Source organism: Giraffa tippelskirchi, chromosome 6 (genome assembly GCF_054371585.1).
Source record: "Giraffa tippelskirchi isolate mGirTip1 chromosome 6, T2T-mGirTip1v1.2.pri, whole genome shotgun sequence".
In the NCBI taxonomy this organism is placed as follows: Eukaryota; Metazoa; Chordata; class Mammalia; order Artiodactyla; family Giraffidae; genus Giraffa; species Giraffa tippelskirchi.
Window position 1 is genome coordinate 110,590,640 of NC_137280.1, and position 12,559 is coordinate 110,603,198.

At 40.1% G+C, this 12,559-nt stretch overlaps 1 protein-coding gene and 1 pseudogene across 9 annotated transcripts in view; one reads left to right on the forward strand and one right to left on the reverse strand.

The window, feature by feature from the left end:
- The window catches only part of LOC145509796 (uncharacterized), an 889,905-nt gene that overhangs the window by 129,218 nt on the left and 748,128 nt on the right, over positions 1-12,559 (forward strand). The window lies entirely within an intron of this gene.
- Positions 7,121-7,988, reverse strand: LOC145509090 (RBPJ-interacting and tubulin-associated protein 1 pseudogene; annotated as a pseudogene).

A 12,559-nucleotide genomic window follows, 5' to 3' on the forward strand; every position in this document is an offset into this window, starting at 1 on the left:
GGAGGGCCATGCAAAGATTGTAATTAATTCATTTTTGTTCATTTAAGGCCCATAGGAAGAACAATAAAATCACCCCTCTCCTCCATGCTAAATCTGTCCTGGAGACAGGATCGTAGGCCAGGGGTTGGACAGAGGCCCCTAAGCCTTATCCTAGCAGAATGGCTACCCCACCTGGTCAGTTCTGCAGCTCTCAAACTGTATCAGCCTTCTTTATTGATAGACGTGTTATATAGAATGTGAAAGCAGCCCAGACACCTTATTGCTGCTGGAAAATACTATATTCAGTGCACTTCCTTCCCCTTGCTCCTCTGCTTTCTTCCTGTCCTGCCTTTTGTCTGTCCTTGCCCTATACAGGCAGATTCTTTGATAGCCATCAAACACTGGGAGAGATAATCCACCTACACTCATCCTAATACTTAGCACAATGTTTTGAACCCACTAGATATTAAAAAAATTGTTACACCAACCAAAATGCTATAATCCTATCACAGCGAAGGCTGAAAAAAAATGTGTTCAGATCCTATTTGGGATATTACATTAATATATATAAAATTGATAAATGATGTTGACTTGGTTTATAATGGTATTTTCTGTAATAGTATTGACTTTTATAATGGGAATGGGTCTTTGCTATGAACCCTGAATTACCAAGCCAATCCCATTCTAATTTATGTAAACCATAGTATTATTAAAATCATGATAAATATTCCCTTTCCCTCTTAAATATAGATTAATGAGAGTGAAAGTGCCTTCATCAGGGACAAGAAATAAATAAAGTGAAGTCTATTTAATTTAACTTTTTTGTTTGTTTGAATCGGATACTTTTGTAAATTTTCCGAGCTTTAACTTTTATTTCTCCAGTTTTAGCTTAATCTATTGAAAAAATAAGGGGGGTCCAGGAAGGGGAACACATGTAAACCCATGGCTGATTCATGTCAATGTATGGCAAAAACTATTACAATATTGTAAAGTAGTTAGCCCCCAACTAAAATAAATAAATTTATAAAAAAAAAAAATAAAAGTAGTGTTGATATAAAAAAAGAATAATTTCATTTGATAGATCTTATTTCACTCACTTTTTTTGGCAATTCATAAAGTATGTATCTTTCTGTGGCTAAAACAAAGTGTTGTTTTTCTGAGCTTTGATCCAGAAATGCAAATAAAGCACATAAAATGAGCACCAACACACACATACATTCTTTTCTGTTACATATTATTACAAAATATTTAAGATTCTTTTTCATTATCAGTTATTACATGATACTGAATTTAGTTCCTGTGCTATACAATAGGTCCCTGTTGTTTATTTATTTTAAATATAGCAGTGTATATCTGTTAATCCCAAATTCCTAATTTATCCCAGTCCCTCCTTTCCCCTCTGGTAACCATAAATTTGTTTTCTATGTCTGTGAGTTTATTTCTGTTTCATAAACAAATTCATTTGTATCATTTTTTTTTAGATTACATGTATCAGTTCAGTTCAGTTCAGTCGCTCAGTCGTGTCTGACTCTCTGCGACCCCATGAATTGCAGCACGCCAGGCCTCTCTGTCCATCACCGACTCCCGGAGTCTACCCAAACCCATGTTCATCGAGTCGGTGATGCCATCCAACCATCTCATCCTCTGTCGTCCCCTTCTCCTCCCGCCCCCAATCCTACCCAGCATTAGGGTCTTTTCCAATGAGTCAACCCTTCGCATGAGGTGGCCAAAGTATTGGAGCTTCAGCTTCAACATCAGACTTTCCAATGAACACCCAGGATTGATCTCTTTTAGGATGGATTGATTGGATCTCCTTGCAGTCCAAGGGACTCTCAAGAGTCTTCTCCAACACCACAGTTCGAAAGCATCAATTCTGCGGCGCTCAGCTTTCTTCACCATCCAACTCTCACATCCATACATGACCACTGGAAAAACCATAGCCTTGACTAGACAGACTTTTGTTGGCAAACTAATGTCTCTGCTTTTAAACATGCTATCTAGGTTGGCCATAACCTTCCTTCCAAGGAGTAAGCGTCTTTTAATTTCATGGCTGCAGTCACCATCAGCAGTGATTCTGGAGCCCAAAAAAGTAAAGTCTGACACTGTTTCCACTGTTTCCCCATCTATTTCCCATGGAGTGATGGGACCAGATGCCATGATCTTAGTTTTCTGAACATTGAGCTTTAAGCCAACTTTTTCCCTCTCCTCCTTCACCTTCATCAAGAGGCTCTTTAGTTCTTCTTCACTTTCTGCCATAAGGATGGTGTCATCCACATATCTGAGGTTATTGATATTTCTCCCGGCAATCTTGATTCCAGCTTGTGTTTCTTCCAGCCCAGCGTTTCTCATGATGTACTCTGCATATAAGTTAAATAAGCAGGGTGACAATATACAGCCTTGACGTATTCCTTTTCCTATTTGGAACCAGTCTGTTGTTCCATGTCCAGTTCTAACTGTTGCTTCCTGACCTGCATACAGGTTTCTCAAGAGACAGGTCAGATGGTCTGGTATTCCCATCTCTTTCAGAATTTTCCACAGTTTATTGTGATCCACACAGTCAAAGGCTTTGGCATAGTCAATAAAGCAGAAATAGATGTTTTTCTGGAACTCTCTTGCTTTTTCGATGATCCAGCGGATATTGGCAATTTGATCTCTGGTTCCTCTGCCTTTTCTAAAACCAGCTTGAACATCTGGAAGTTCACGGTTCACGTATTGCTTAAGCCTGGCTTGGAGAATTTTGAGCATTACTTTACTAGCATGTGAGATGAGTGCAATTGTGCAGTAGTTTGAGCATTCTTTGGCATTGCCTTTCTTTGGGATTGGAATGAAAACTGACCTTTTCCAGTCCTGTGGCCACTGCTGAGTTTTCCAAATTTGCTGGCATATTGAGTGCAGCACTTTCACAGCATCACCTTTGAGGATTTGAAAAAGCTCAACTGGAATTCCATCACTTCCACTAGCTTTGTTCGTAGTGATGCTTTCTAAGGCCCACTTGACTTCACATTCCAGGATGTCTGGCTCTAGGTGAGTGATCACACCATTGTGATTATCTGGGTCGTGAAGATCTTTTTTGTACAATTCTTCTGTGTATTCTTGCCACCTCTTCTTAATATCTTCTGCTTCTGTTAGGTCCATACCATTTCTGTCCTTTATCGAGCCTATCTTTGCATGAAATGTTCCTTTGGTATCTCTGCTTTTCTTGAAGAGGTCTCTAGTCTTTCCCAATCTGTTGTTTTCCTCTATTTGTTTGCACTGATCGCTGAGGAAGGCTTTCTTATTTCTCCTTGCTATTCTTTGGAACTCTGCATTCATATGAGAATATCTTTCCTTTTCTCCTTTGCTTTTCGCTTCTCTTCTCTTCCCAGCTATCTGTAAGGCCTCCTCAGACAGCCATTTTGCTTTTTTGCATTTCTTTTCCATGGGGATTGTCTTGATCCCTGTCTCCTGTACAATGTCACGAACCTCTGTCCATAGTTCATCAGGCACTCTGTCTATCAGGTCTAGTCCCTTAAATCTATTTGTCACTTCCACTGTATACTCATAAGGGATTTGATCTAGGTCATACCTGAATGGTCTAGTGGTTTCCCTACTTTCTTCAATTTAAGTCTGAATTTGGCAATAAGCAGTTCATGATCTGAGCCACAGTCTGCTCCTGGTCTTGTTTTTGCTGACTGTATAGAGCTTCTCCATCTTTGGCTGCAAAGAATATAATCAATCTGATTTCGATGTTGACCATCTGGTGATGTCCACGTGTAGAGTCTTCTCTTGTGTTGCTGGAATAGGGTGTTTGCTATTACCAGTGCGTTCTCGTGGCAAAACTCTATTAGCCTTTGCCCTGCTTCATTCTGTACTCCAAGGCCAAACTTGCCTGTTACGCCAGGTGTTTCTTGACCTGTATAAGTGATATGATATTTTTCTTTCTCTGTCCAACCAAATTTTGGCATTCTTAATTCCATCTTGGGACTTGGTTACCAGGCAGGCTTTTTTACTTCCCTTCAAGAATATCATCTACAACTCTTCACTGAAAAAGAAAACATTGTTAATGGAAGAAGAATCTTCTTAGGAAACTGAATCTCATTTTTAGTTCCAGAAATGGCTAACCACTTACTGAGAAAACTTGAGCTAAAGAAAATATATTCAGAACACTGACAGTTCAGTGAGGATTGTTCTAACAGGAAAATATTTGACCTCTAGGCAAGGGCTTTGACCCTGTGCCTTTCCCCGCAAACAGGCTGTCTGACTGTCAGGCACTCAGATAACTTTTCCATCCTGTGACAGTTTGTGCACTGGAAGTGACAGTCTGTCTGCAGTGGGACAACATGTGGCCGCTTGGAGGAGTGTAGAGAGGGGGAATGTCATTGTTTTTCTAAGGCTCTCTAGTATGTGACCAGTTCAGTTAATAGTGACAATAATGTATATCCAGGCTCTTCTCAGGGACCGGACTATTCATGAAACATGCTTTTGTTCAGATCAGCTGAGTTAATGGCAAGTGGAGTATTCTTCAATTTTAGTTATTCTCAAAATCCTTCTTCTCACAAGGTTACCTCGTGCAGGACACTTGAGTGAGTAGCATCTCCATCTCCTTTCCTCACATGTTGAAGCCCTAAGAGGTCTTAAACAAGGGTGAGGAAAGTAAAGGGGAGTAGCTGAAAGAAAGAGCCAGTTTCACGGCCTGCAGTCTGTTGATTTCATTTTTGGACAGAAGTATACCTCCGTTCAAATGTCTTTGGATCCTGGACTTGTTCAGGAAAGCATATGAATCATTTTGCCTGGAATCATTATCCTTCTCAATATAATTTATTTGCCTGATTGTTTTGTGCAAGCCACAATGTTAGTTCTATCCTGAATTTTTCAATTTTTACTGGCACCATTCTTAGGAAGCTCACATTACAGCTAGCCAGTCAAGCTGCCCTGTGATTGTGAGGTGCAGCACAGTAAAGGACAGAATGTTTGAGACTGGAAACTTGCTTTCTGGGGTGGTGCGGCCACATATTTCCTATTTATTCCTGAAGAAGCTTAACGCTGAAGTTCCTCAGCATTAACAAACAAGAGGAGCTACCAAATGGTCTCTAACAGGTCCTCCAAATCGACAGCTGAGTGATGTCAGCTGACCTTTTTGTCAGAGGGCATCTTATGATCATGAGAGTAAAGTGACCTTCCCTTTAGGCCCTGGTGTTGGGTTATTTCTTTGTATCTGATTTTGATTTTGCCTCATTCTATAGGGATTGTTTCTAGTCTGCACAACATTCTTCAAAGGACACATTCATAAAGGCCATTTTCCAGTTGAGTCTAGAGACACTAACCTCCAGGCATGATACTTGTGGTGCTCTATCAAGTTCCAGCGGGTCATATTGCTCAGAATGGTCCACTCATAAATAGGCTGGGCTCAAAACACAGACCCTTGTTGTTGTTGTTTTTTTTTTAAATAAGCTAAGCCTCTCTGAGGTTTCAGGCTGCTCTCAAGTGTTTGTCCATTGACTCTGTTTTTTTCTCCTAGAGAATGGACTTACTTTCCTTGTCTCTGCTTTGAATAGGAAAACAATAACAAATTGATGAGAATGCTTTGTTATTAAAGGGAAGGTGGGGGCAGAGAGAAGGCAAAGGATGTGTGTGGGTGTGTTTGTGTGCACACGGGGGACTCCAGGGAGGAATAGCATTAGCATTTGTGAGATGTCTTCCTGGAGGAGCAGTTTTGAATTTGTTTTGGTGTAAATTGAGCCAGAAGTTTGAAAATAAGGAGCAACTTCATAAACGTTTGCTCTCTGTATCACCACCTTGTTAAATCAATGCAGCATTTGGACCAATTTTGTTTTTCTAATTCTATTGTACACTTGGGAAAGCAGAAGGCATTTTGCAGAATCTGGCATTATGCAGAATCTGGCAGTTGGTTATTTAGAGAAGGCTGCTTTACCCACTAGGTCACAGTAAACGACTACAGACGCTAAGAATATGTTGACAGTGTCAGTAGTGAAATCTCTGCCACGCAGATTGTGAAAAATTGAAGGAGGGCGGGAAATAATTTATTTTGCTAACAATCTATTTCCCATCTGTAGTTTGTATCTGCTGAAGCTGGAAGTCCTTGCCTCCCATCCTCAAAGTCTGTCTCTTTTCTTTGACAGACGTGCAATCCTTGAAGCTTTCAGTTCATATGAGTGTTATTAACAGCAACCTTTAGAGTACATCGGGGATTAATTTAATTTTTTGGTATGTATTTTTACTACAGTTTCAAGATGCTGGAATGTAGATATAGTTCTTGTTAAAAAAAAAAAAAAAAAGTTTAGACAGGTTGATTCATTTAACTACCCAGCAGGATATGATTGCTTTTTCTAAAATTAAATTCCAAAGAAGAAAATCTAACAACTTCATCCACCTACATAAGCACATGCTATATAAATAAATGTATATATACATATATATATACACACACACAATGTGGTAGTGATGTCTAGACCAGGCAAGAAATGTTTTCTTAAATGGAAATTAATTGGGTTTTAATTCATATTTAAAAGCATGTCTTACTTTGGCCTGTTTTTCCTTTGGATCAGCTATGGTGTGTTAAATAGATATTTCTTTTTTGTTTGTTTTGATGAGCTACTGATATATTTAATATATGAAAATAAATACATGACTATTACAATTTTTAAATGTCCATCCACATATCACCCGGATCATTGTGTTCCCCACTGGTCCACATATGGTGCCTGGGAAAATTCCTGAGGCCTTCAGACTCAGCTGGAAACTTATCTTGAGCAGGAGCTTGGCTTGAAGGGAGGGAGGAGGAACCCTCCAGGTTGGCGATCATACCATTTATTCACACTTGGTGGCGAGACAGTGTTGATGGAGGAGGTGGGGGGACCCTCCTGGGGGACTCCCTCTGGGTTGGCACTGATAAACCATGTGGCTATGACAGGATTGGAGATAGAGATGTCAAGGGTTGACCCTCCAATCCATATCAGTGTGGAAAGTGGGGAGCAATCAGAGGTGGTCAGAGGGGGACACTGCCCACCCTCACTCTCTGTCCTCAGCAGGGCTCCATAAATGCCTGGTGGTCTCCCCCAAGGCCCGCCTACCAGCCCCATCCTCTGAAATTCTGCCTCTGGTTATGACCCCATGGGCAAATGTACAGAAAGGACCAAGAAACTCATTTCCAAGGGGGCTTTGCTTTCTGGGTGGCTCCACCTTGTGGGGGTGGGGGCGTGGCTGGCACTGAAACACTGACTGAAGGAGCGCTGGGAGTCGCCAGGGGTCTCTGGAAGGTGACCCCTGAAGGGGCAGGCCTGGGATCTCAAGGCCCATTAGTGCAGGGGGTACTGGCGGGTGGTGACCTGTGCCAGGGACATTAAGGTGGGTGAGGGAGTGGGAATGCTCCTGCCTCAGAGGGCGTGAAGTGTCTAACCCATTCACAGAAAGCCTCCGGGAGCTGGCCACCACCCTGCACTCTGTCTTTGAGGGACCAGCCGGGTGAACAGCTTGCACTGGAGTCTCCCTGGGATGGGGTGAATGGCTGCCCCTAGGGATAGCTGAGGTTGTCCAGAAGAGGGCATGGAGCTTTGCAGCGTCTCCCCTCACCATCTACTTGGCCTCCCAGCCCATGCTCTCAGGTCAGGAGCCAAAGAGAGACTCATTGCTGTAAGAAGGGGTCTGGCTGATCAATCTATATTTGTTCTTCCTTGGTGTGAGGGTTGGGGTGCTGCCACTGGAGGAGGTGTACTCACAGCTCCCGTTGGCCCCTGATGCCTGTGACACCCCTGTCCCCACTCCTCTGGTTCTGTTGGCCTTCTTCCTCCAGGGTGGGTCAAAGTCTGGTGGTGTGGGCCGGGTGCCTGCAGGGCTGCCAAAGTCTCTTCCACATATGATGACCGACCCTTGATCTGGTAGCCGTCCCCGCAGGGGTACTGAACGTGGCGGGTCTGCATCCCGCTGATGGCCAGCTCTGCTGGGGTCCTCATGCCGCCCGTGGTCCTGAGTGATAGCAGGGGTGCTCTGCCTGCCAGGTCCTGCCTCCAGGGCTCCCTCCTGCAAAGAGATTTACAAGCATTGGCTCATTGCATCCTCTCAACAGTCCTGTGAGGTAGCTTCCATTATGTCCATTCTACAGATGATAAAATTGAGGCTTCAAAGGGTGAAGTCACAAGTGTCAGTCACACCTGAGCATCTTGGCTCGCTAACATCATTTGCAACCCTCGATGTCCCCTGGCCCCAGGCCTGGACTCCTTTGCAGGGGCGCCTGGGCACCGGTGGCGCACGCTGTACATCCATATCTGCAGCTCTGAACTCGAGGCGTCTGTGACTCCCAAAATTTCAGGCCACCCTCAGCCCTAGCACCATGAGGACCGACTCAGCGCCGGCATCTGGGTCCTAGTGACCTAAATAGATATTTCTATAACTTTGTTCTTACTGAACAAATATTTCAACGATTGGACCCTCCAGATTTTAATGGAAATTAAGAAGTTATTAATATGTTGAGAGTGTGCAGGTGTATTTTATTTTAGCTGTTGGTTTGTAGCTGATGCAGTTAGGAAACCTTTGTCTTTTTTTTGTTTTTAGGCCTCATGGGAACTCCATTTCAACGCTGAATATGTAGGTAGAGTTATAAATTATACGTGTTGTAGATATGCTAATAACAAGTCAGTCTTTTCTTATGGCCTTTCCAAGAATCATTCTGGAGAAGAGGCAGTGGAAAGTCTGTCTTGCTGTTTTGGAGTTCACAGAGAGTGACTGATACTCAGGAAAAAATGAAAATGTTTAATTTTTATATTTCCACCTCAGTTTGAATGCAGATGCAAGTTGCATTTTTATTTATGGCTTGAAGGATAGCAAGGCCTGATAAGAAATCATAAAGAAAGATGGAAACCTCAATAGCAAATTTCGTGTTGAAAATTTCATCATTTGTCACATATCAGTGACTAAAAAAGAATAGAGAGGAACCTTGAATTTGTGCCACACTCTAAACTTTAAACATAGCTGAAATTGCACTGTCGTAGGCCATTCAAAGAGCATATGCAAAGGCCTGTGTTCTTTTCTGGTTGAGCCATTGTCCTGTGTACACCCTGGAAACCTAGAAGTCATTCTGTGGGAGAGTTAGCTTTCCAAATAGCTTCTCTCTTTTTTCCTGACACATTGCAGTCTTAAAAGTGCCAGTGTTGTAACAATCTTTATAAAACATAGACAAGGAGAGACTTTGATTAGAAAGACTGTTGCAGTAGGGAGATTGCTCTCATCTTAGAAATCTGCAAGCATGTCAAAAATCATACAGAAAAAGGTATGAAAAAGGTACCTGTTGCAAAGATTTTTCCCTCATACCCTGTGCCTCTGGCCATATGAAGAGCCATGCTTTGCACAGAAAGACAAGAGGTCAAAAAGATAGCTAAGGATATTGAATTAGTGCGTTTGGTAGTGTGGAGGTTAGAGGGCAAGAGGTCTCAAGATTTCTCATGGTCACCTAATTGCATTAATATCCTGTAAAATTAACTCAATTTTGAGGAGCTGGACTCCATGAAGTAGGGACCTTTATACTATGCATGTCATTTTAATTGAGAGACAGTGTCTAAAATAGACATTGGAATCAGATGACCCAGGCTTTTTATCTCAGTCCTATATTTTATTAGCCGGGAGATATTGAACAAATGGTCCAGTATCTTTGAACATTGCCTTCTTTGACTTATAAATCAGGAATGGTTATCAAAAGATCCTAATGAGATGGTGCAAGTCAATATAAACATGGAAGTTGTATAAAAATGTTAGATATCATTAATAATGAGTAGTTTCCAATCTTTTTTAGAAGCATCGCTTACTTGCAAGTTAATTAAAAACCAATTAGCTATAATATGTTAGTGGAAAAAAAGTGAACAGGGAGTGGCAAAGCAGACTTCTAAAAGATTGGGACAATTATGTAAATAGCCTGAATTTATTGATTTAATGCTAATTATTTTTAGCTTGAGTGAGTTTGTCAGACATATAATGGTTATATTAATATATCTTTGCTAGTTGGATTGGCTTAATTTTCCATGTAATTTTCAAGGCAGCATTGAACAGACAATAGCTATCATATGGGTTATTAGAGAACATTGCAGTTACTTTACACTAAAGAGTTGTCATTTTGGGCAATGATTTTAGAGAAAAGTGTAGTAATAAAAGCACTGTTAGATTTATATTTATCCATTTCATTGGAAGAGCTTCAAAAGAAAAGAAAATACACATCAACAACTCTAATGAAGTCAGTTTTATTTCAGTGATTTACACATAAAACTTTCATTCTTAAAAGAGAATGATATAGGCTTATCCCACTGAAGAAGACTATTGAAACTCCCTTGGTTAGAAATGGAAGATCCATTCATTATCTATAAAGCTAGTGACTCAAATATTTTTGACCAGTATTCACAGGAACTAGTGATCAAAATTCATTACTTGAATATGTGAATTCTTAATACAACCTCTGGAAATCCCTGGGTTTCAGGGAAGCATTTGTGACCCAGGAGAAATAAGGAGAAATTCAAGTGAACTATTTCTGTGACTATTTATAAGGGGGGGTTTAAAGAAGCCCACGGAAGGCTACAATTCAGCATGAGACACCAAGGAAGAGCACCCAGGAAATTGCTCTGATGACCTCCAAAATGCTGGGTTTACCTTTCTGCAGCTCCCACTTATGTGCCATGGTGTGTGGCTGGATGCTGTCGGAGGAGGTGAAAGGAACATTCCTTAAGCTCACAATCACAGAGTGCTAAAAATCTAAGGGATTTTGACATCATTTGGTTTAAACTTCTCTTTTGGTGGAGGAGGTGAATGAGGTTGAAGTAGTTTGAATTCCACAAATACTTATTGCCCCAAGGAAACAGATGAGGGTAATTAACAATTATTATATAGTTGTTATTTTTTTCAGTATATCCTATACCACAAAGCTATATTTAGATATTATTATATCTATTTCACATATGAGAACATTGATGTTCAATAAGGATAAGAAATTTTCATAAAGTTTGCCAGCTAATAATTTTCGCGATTTGAACCCAGAATGACCTCACCTTTGCGCCATGTGAGAGGGTCTCCTCAGGACCAAAATTCATTGCGATGAAGAAATCCACCTTGACTTTAAAATATTGATTTCTTTTTCTTTTTATACTATGATTTGCTGTGAAAGCATTGAATCTGAGTAGATAAAGCGGAAGAAATAATCCAAGAAGGGAGACAGGAAGAAAAAAAATTCTGTGATGCTGAAGTAATATCAGTGCTAGGATGAAGTAACTGGTAAGTAGATGAACGTAATAAAGCAGAGCAAGGAAAGTAAATTCACTACTTTGGGAGCTATGTAAAGACCTGAGAGCCTAGAAAATTAAGCTATACCTTTACTGGAAGATTCAGAAAACTGGAGTATGCAAAATTCTAAAGATGTGAGAAGCACACAGAACTATAACTCAAGAGTTACTGATGGATAGTATCTTTCAGCTGTTCATTTCAGTCACTCAGTCATGTCCGACTCTTTGCGACCCCATGAAATGTTTTACAAAAGCATAATAAAATTATAAGTAAGTGTATCCTCTCAAAATCATGTGGATATAGAAATATATCTATATGTTCTCAAAAAATTAATCAAATGCAGTAAGTTCACATAAACAGCCAAAAGAAGAAATTGCAGGTAACAGACATAGGTTTGGCTGAAATGTTCTTTCATGTTTTTTCCATAAGATGAGATGGAAAAATCTGAACAAACTTTTTGGTCAACTGAATACAATGAACATTTAGATGGATATTTGGGAATATGATTTTATAGGATCTGCAACATACTTATTTCTACAATTCTATCAAATGTTGACAAAATGCCAAATTATTATGATACTGTCTTCAAAGTATTGGTAAATCAGTCAAGTCAATCCAGATTCTTCTAGGACAAGAATAAAAATAAAATTATGTTTATTCAGAGAACTGCTGAGGTCTCCAAGATGTCAGAGCACAATGATCACAATTTTGGAAACAAGAAAAGGAAGCAAAAGGAAATTGATAAAACTGGAAACCTGAAACTTCAAGTTTTGGGGAGCTTTAAAAAAGTTTACATAAGAAATTATTAACTCGTTATTCAGTTGAAGAAGATAGTAAATTTACTGTTTGATACTTGAATTAAAGTGCAGTTGCTTTACAATATTGTGCTAGTTCCAGATGTGTAAAGTAGTGATTTAGTATTTTGCAGATTGTTTTCCTATTACAGATTATTACAGGATAATGGGCATAATACCCTGTGTTACACAGTAAAGCCTTGTTGCTTCTCAATTTTATATATAATAGTTTGTTAATTCCATACCCCTAATTTGTCCCTCCTCCTCCTTTCTCCCTTTTGGTAACCACAAGTTTGTTTTCTGTGAGTCTGTTTCTGTTTTGTGTTTACATTCATTTGTATTATTTTTTAGATTCTACATTTATATGTGGAATATGAGATCATATAATAGTATTTGTCTTACTCTGTCTGACATTTTACCAAGCATAATATTCTCTAAGTCCATTCACATTGCTGGAAATGACAGTATTTCATTCTTTTTTAAGGCTGAATAATAATCCACTGTAACACATAGTGTATGTATATATGTGTGTG